Raw genomic sequence first — 7,879 nt, 5'->3', positions numbered from 1 at the left:
AATCTTTAACACGTTTTCAAATTTAACAAGAACATTAGGTTAAAAGTCATCAGATGATAAGTCAACAGAAATGCGTTTAAAACACTGAGATTAGCTAATGTACACAAACACGGTGTAAAGCGGCAATATATCGGTTTTATATTGGCTAGCAAGCTACCGAGGTGGTTGAAAGAGAAGCCGTTTTGTTGTTCCTGAAGAAGTGTCCCGTCCAGTCCATTATACGTCACACAAGAAGCATCACCTGAAAGACGTCCATCGCCATCTGCTGATTGGAGTGGGTAATGCAGTTTGGAAACAATAGTTACGACACGTTGTATTAGAAAGAACGTAATTTAACAATAAACTGATACATTTTCTCTTGCTTCTTACAAATGATACGTTCCTGTACACAGACGTAGATCTTAATATGAATATGTGGATGATGAATAAATACTTCTATGAATAGGTAGTGTGTTAATATACATTTTCTCTGTTCATTTTTCACATTCGTTTTTATTAGATGTGACCATACTTTTCCCTTAAAGCCACGCTCTATAAGATACAAATCGTCCTGTAAACAAAAGAACAAATGCATCACATGCAAATAGCACTTGATTATCTGTAGTGCTTTACACTGGGTAGACAAAACATTAAGAACACCTGCTCCTTCCATGACTTAGAAAGACTAGGTGAATCCAGGCTAAAGCTATGATCCCTTATTGATGTCACTACTTAAATCCACCTCAGTCAGTGTAGATGAAGGGGGGAGTCAGGTTAAATAAGGATTTTTAAGCCGTGAGACATGAGACTGTGCATGTGTGCCATTCAGAGGGTAAATGGGGAAGACAAAATATTTAAGTTACTTTGAACGGGGTATGGTAGTAGGTGCCAGGCGCCTCGGTTTGTGTCAAGAACTGCAACGCTGCTGGGTTTTTCAGCTCAACAGTTCCCATGTGTACCAAGAATGGTCCACCATCCAAACAGTGGTGGTCAGTGCCGTTTAAGATGAGGGAGGACGATTTGTTTTTTCATGGGCATGGCCTTATTTCTACTACAGCATGTTGGACGACTGTCATTCATATTCCGTTCACCCTGTTCAATGTAACAGTGGTAGGTTTAGGCTACAACATGATACTACCTAGCCTATGCCTACACCTAGCAACCTAGCTTATGAATGAAAGTTTAGAATGTAGGTTCACACAGGTCGAGAGAAAATTTTGAGGTGACACATTCAATATCGCCTTGCACACTCTCGCCTGCATCTAGCTGAAATAGAGGTTCTATTGGACAAATTCACGTATGTTTATCCTGGTTGTGTTCTGTTTAAGAAACGTTTGTCAACAGAATCGGCTGAATGAATACGCCCCTGATCATGCATAAACACAGTTCACTTTCATTACAGACACGTTCTATTCCTTCTTGCATCTATGTGCTCTCCTCTTATCACCTTCTCCCTTTGTTTCTGGACTTCAATTGCACAACACAACACATTCCCTCAGAAGAGACTAATTGAGAGGCTCCTGCTGCCCTCAAGGGCACATTGACAGATTTTTCACCTAGTCCTCTCTAGGATTCAAACCAGGGATCTTTCAGTTACTGGCCCAACACCATTAACTGCTAGGCTACCTGCAGCAGGAGTCCCATGTTGACAGGAGAGCCCACCTTTATTTCTCCCTCATTATGAACATTCATATTGGTCAACAGTCCTACTGTGTGTATTGAACATTGATATTGGACTGTAGCAGCTAGCTAACTGGCTACTGATCAACCTATTGTGTGTATTGAACATTGATATTGGACTGTAGCAGCTAGCTAACTGGCTACTGATCAACCTATTGTGTGTATTGAACATTCATATTGGACAGCCTTACCTATAGAGTAGCACCACCACCCATCAGCCCATTCTCTTCTTGAAGTCTAAGCCACAGTGTATTGTTGCTATAGGAGTGTTTGATTAATAATAATTCAAATTGTGAAAATAGAAGTGTACAATTTATATATATTTTTTAAATCAACTTTAAAATACTGTTTGAGTCTATGCAGATGTATAATCTGAATAGGAAAATACATTATCAATAAATAGTTTACATCAACATACCGAGCCACAATCTGTAAAATGTGACCATACTATTTATTTCAAGACCCTCTGTCAGATATAAATCATCAGAGTGGGAAACCAACTGACATGGAAACAATAGAGCAAATGTATCACTATCAGAGGTGTGTATTATGACATCATATAGAACTACTCAGACATTCCAAATCCGGCTTCATCCACATTATGAAGGTGGATATTGATCCAACCATTTCCAAAGTAATGACCGGGCTGATGGAAACAGGATATGCCTGTACACTTTTATAAATGCAGATAGACAATTTGTTGGTTTGTTTTACATGGTGGGGTCTTTTTGTGTCAGTAAAAATGAATAAGTGAGAAATGGCGGTGGAAACTCCTTTACGTACAAATATTTATATAATAACCATCACATCTTAGTTAAACGTGGAGCCACGTGATGAAATGTTGATTGGTCCTCCCACTATGACTTGGGAAACCATGCAGTTTATTAGGCTACAGATGAAATAAGTTATGAACTTCACAGGGTGGTGAAAGTGCATGTGATGAGCTTGATGCTCCTTTCCAATACATTTTGAGGGTCTTATTCTGGTGACATGATGATCGATGCTTGGTTGTCATTTGACAAATAAAATAATATCTCTCTTATCCATAATAATCTCATCATGTAGGTAGCCTACCAACACTGTACAGTTGTGGCCAAAAGTTTGGAGAATGACACAAATATAAATTTTCACAAAGTCTGCTGCCTCAGTTTGTATGATGGCAATTTGCATATACTCCAGAATGTTATGAAGAGTGATCAGATGAGTTGCAAATAATTGCAAAGTCCCTCTTTGCCATGCAATGAACTGAATCCCCAAAAAACATTTCCACTGCATTTCAGCCCTGCCACAAAAGGACCAGCTGACATCATGTCAGTGATTCTCTCGTTAACACAGGTGTGAGTGTTGACGAGGACAAGGCTGGAGATCACTCTGTCATGCTGATTGAGTTCGAATAACAGACTGGAAGCTTCAAAAGGAGGGTGGTGCATGGAATCATTGTTCTTCTTCTGTCAAACATGGTTACCTGCAAGGAAACACGTGCCGTCATCATTACTTTGCACAAAAAGGGCTTCACAGGCAAGGATATTGCTGCCAGTAAGATTGCAACTAAATCAACTGTTGTGTCTTTGGCAGAAATAGAAACAGAAATACCTTATTTACATAACAGTAATTATTCAGACCCCTTGCTATGAGACTGTCAGAGCAAAAACCAAGCCATGAGGTCGAAGGAATTGTCCGTAGAACTTCGAGACAGGATTACGTTGAGGCACAAATCTTGGGAAGGGTACCAAAACACTTCTGCAGCATTAAAGGACCCCAAGAACACACTGTGGTGAAGAAGGTGCAACAGAGCCTCTTCAACATCAGGAGGCACCTAAAACCCTCACACAGTTTTACAGATGCACAATGAAATGACCCCAAGAACACACTGTGGTGAAGAAGGTGCAACAGAGCCTCTTCAACATCAGGCTTGTCACCTAAAACCCTCACACAGTTTTACAGATGCACAATGAAAGCCATAGGAAGATGGTTGCAATTTCAGTTTAATCCACCAGAAAAGACAGAACATTCTGGTTACTAATTGATAAAAAAAGAAATAATAATAAAACCCCCATTATTTCTATTTCTACTTTGCACATTATTCCACTGCAAATCTACCATTCCAATGGTTTACTTGCTATATTGTATTTACTTCGCCACCATGGCCTTTTTTGCCTTTACCTTCCTTATCTCACCTCATTTGCTCACATTGTATATAGACTTGGTCTTCTACTGTATTATTGACTGTATGTTTGTTTTACTCCATGTGTAACTCTGTGTTGTTGTATGTGTGGAACTGCTTTGCTTTATTTTGGACAGGTCGCAATTGTAAATGAGAACTTGCCTACCTTGTTAAATAAAGGTGAAAAAAATTAATAATAATTAAAGACCAAAATTGGTTAAAGAAAATTATGAACCTCTGCAGATCTAGCTACGAAGAGACAGAATCATTTGATCATTTTAGATAATTTGTTTTGGTACTGTCCATATGTAGCTTGTTTTTGGTCGCAGGTGAAGGAATGGCAACATTTACCTGGAGCTAACTCTGCAGACAGCACTACTGGGGGATTTGAAAAGTCATAGTCAATTGATCAATAATATAATAATACTTTCAGCAAACATGTTTATTTTTTATTTACTAGCAACTATGAGAATATAAAGGTCAAGAACTTTTGTGAAACAGCACAGTTAAAAATATATGGCAAATAGAAATCAAACGGGGTGGTCTTCAGAGATAGATGGGAGAGGTTTAGGGTAACTGAAGGATAGGACTGGATGGTCTTCAGAGATAGATGGGAGAGGTTTAGGGTAACTGAAGGATAGGACTGGATGGTCTTCAGAGATAGATGGGAGAGGTTTAGGGTAACTGAAGGATATGACTGGATGGTCTTCAGAGATAGATGGGAGAGGTTTAGGGTAACTGAAGGATAGGACTGGATGGTCTTCAGAGATCGATGGGAGAGGTTTAGGGTAACTGAAGGATAGGACTGGATGGTCTTCAGAGATAGATGGGAGCGGTTTAGGGTAACTGAAGGATAGGACTGGATGGTCTTCAGAGATAGATGGGAGAGGTTTAGGGTAACTGAAGGATAGGACTGGATGGTCTTCAGAGATCGATGGGAGAGATTTAGGGTAACTGAAGGATAGGACTGGCTGGTCTTCAGAGATAGATGGGAGAGGTTTAGGGTAACTGAAGGATACAATTAAAAACAAACTAAATATAACTATTGTATAACACATTGTCTGTAAAATGTACATGGTACGTATAAGCTGGACATAGAAGCCTGAAAGTTGTTGTGCATTCGTTTCCTCCAATCAGGGAAGGGGTGATAGGGTTAGTGGAAAACAAAGGAAAATATATGTTTATACATACAGTGCCTTTAGAAAGTATTACAAATGTATATGTATTTTTAAACAGAAATAACTTATTTACATAAGTATTCAGACCCTTTGCTATGAGAATCGAAATTGAGCTCAGGTGCATCTTGATTCCATTGATCATCCTTGAGATGTTTCTACAACTTGATTGGAGTCAAATTTAGTTGATTGGACATGATTTGGAAAGGCACACACCTGTCTATATAAGGTCCCACAGTTTACAGCGCAAGTCAGAGCAAAAACCAAGCCATGAAGTGGAAGGAATTGTCCGTAGAGCGCCGGCACAGATATGGGGAAGGGAGACAACAACAAAAAATATGCCGCATTGAAGTTCCCAAAGAACACAGTGGCTACCATCGTTCTTAAAAGGAAAAGTTTGGAACCACCAAGGCTCTTCCTAGAGCAGGCCGCCTGGCCTAACTGCGCAATCAGGGGAGAAGGGCCTTGGTCTGGGAGGATACCAAGAACCTGATGGTCACTCTGACAGAGATATAGAGTTCCTCTGTGGAGATGGGAGACACCAACACTTGCCTAAATAGCCCATATGCCACCATAGGAAGTGTTATGTGTTGTTCGTGATGAGCCTTGGTCAATTTAGCTCAGAGTATGCCACCCTATTCTATCTGTCACCTTTTTTTTTCACCTTTATTTAACCAGGTAGGCTAGTTGAGAACAAGTTCTCATTTACAACTGCGACCTGGCCAAGATTAAGCATAGCAGTGTGAACAGACAACACAGAGTTACACATGGAGTAAACAATTAACAAGTCAATAACACAGTAGAAAAAAAAGAGAGTCTATATACATACCTAATCCTGCCTAATAGGCAGGCCAATCCTGGAGGAAAGTATTGGCTGTAAGAAGTAAGAACATAACATCTGGTTATTTTTAAATGACTTCTTATGACATTGCTTGCCAGACTGAACATTGTAGTTCATATTTTCCAGTCTGCGTTACCCACTCCAGTCAGCAGATGGCGATATGCATTTTTCAGGTGATGCTTCTTGCGTGACGTATAATCTAGTGGACGGGACAGGAGGCTTCTTCAACCGCGACAAAAGGCTTCTGATTTAACCACGCTGTGCTTTGCTAGCAAACCTAAAACCGAAACATTGGAGCTCTTTAGACCAATCTTGTGTATATTACTCTTAGTGTTTTTAACATAATTCTGTTTACATATCTACTGGTTCATTTAAACGTAATTTGCTTGTTAAATTAGCAAATGTGTTACATTGATACTGCACTAGGCTAATCTCCCGGAGCATAAACTCACTAATCTAGACGGAGAAAGAAACTGGTGAAAGGAGGCAAAGAAGCTTGAAGAATGAATAAGGAGGCTATCACATTGAAACAAGAGGATGATATTACAGTGAAAGAGGAATATGGGAACGAGGTTGTCAAAGTGGAAAAAGAGGTAGAAGCTTTCAGAATCAAAAAGGAGGAAGATGCCGTAAAATTGAAAGAGGAGGAAGACCTTTTTGGAGTAAAAGAGGAGGATATCTCAATAAAAGAGGAAGACGTTTTGGGAGTGAAAAATGAGACTGAAGATCCGATTACCACCAGTGAGTACTGTCTTTAAAAACGGGCACAAACTATGCAGTTGTTTTTAAAGGGGCATTATCCTGAAGTTCTACACTTGAATATGTTGTTCAGTACTGTAGGAATTGTTTATTAAGGGGCAATCTGCCATTGGTACATATATTTTTGGAACTTCAAAAATGGATTTATTGAATTCTCTATGTGGTCTATATTAAAGTGCACTTATTCTAGTACAGCCGGGTTTTAAAATATAATATACAGTGCATTTCTACTTAAAATATCAAGTGGACGCAAAATGCACCCATTTTGTGTAACGGCCCTTTTACATTTGCATCACAGTGGTGGGAAAAGTACCCAAGTAAAAGTGAGTCACCCAGTAAAATACTACTTGAGTAAAAGTTAAAATATACTGAAGTATCAAAAGTATATAAATAATTTCAAATTCCTTATATTAAGCAAACCAGATGGTGCCATTTTCTTGTTTGTTTTTATTTTATTGACGGATAGCCAGGGACACACTCCAACTCTCTGACAATCTACAATTGAAACGTGTGTTTAGTGAGTCCGCCAGATCAGAGCCAGTAATGATTACCAGGGATGTTCTCTTGATTAGTGAGTGAATTGGACCATTTTCCTGTCCTGCTAAGCCTTCGAAATGTAATGAGTACTTTTGGGTGTCAGGGAAATGTATGGAGTAAAAAGTACATTTTCTTTATGTACGTAGTGAAGTAAAAGTACAATTAGTCAAAAATAGTAAAGTACAGATTCCCCGGAAAGATACTTAAATAGTACTTTAAAGTATTTTTACTTAAGTACTTTACACCACTGATCACAAACAATATAAAAAACACAATTAAAGTGGCTAATTTAGTCCCCTTTTAGATATGTATTCATTCCTCCTGTAAGACTCTGTGATTGCAATAGAAGTTGATAAGTTTACCATATTTTTGATGTTCTCATTCACACAGGAGACAGACATGACTATTGTGGATCCTCTGGGGAGCCTCAACAACATCCTGATGCTGACGAAGTAGAGAAGAGTCTCTCCAGATCAGAACACCAGATGGTACAGCTTGGTCTGGTCTAGCATACAGCTTGCTCTCGGGGTCTGGTCTGGGCTTCTGTAAAGCACTTTTTCAACAGTGACTTCAGCATCCATAATGATATGCGTCTGTGTCCCCTCTTTATGGTTACCAGGACAACGCTAGCCCCTCCTCCCTCCCGGAGTCCCTGTTTCGTGCCTCTCCCGGTAGTACCTTACTGCTGGGTAGGAAGAGGTTGTCTGTGCTGCTGGTGGACTGCAGGAAAACAACAGGGCTGAG

Source organism: Oncorhynchus mykiss, unplaced genomic scaffold, assembly GCF_013265735.2.
Source record: "Oncorhynchus mykiss isolate Arlee unplaced genomic scaffold, USDA_OmykA_1.1 un_scaffold_189, whole genome shotgun sequence".
Classification (NCBI taxonomy): Eukaryota; Metazoa; Chordata; class Actinopteri; order Salmoniformes; family Salmonidae; genus Oncorhynchus; species Oncorhynchus mykiss.
The sequence above is the reverse complement of the archived record's forward strand: the minus strand, read 5'-3'. Positions refer to the sequence as shown.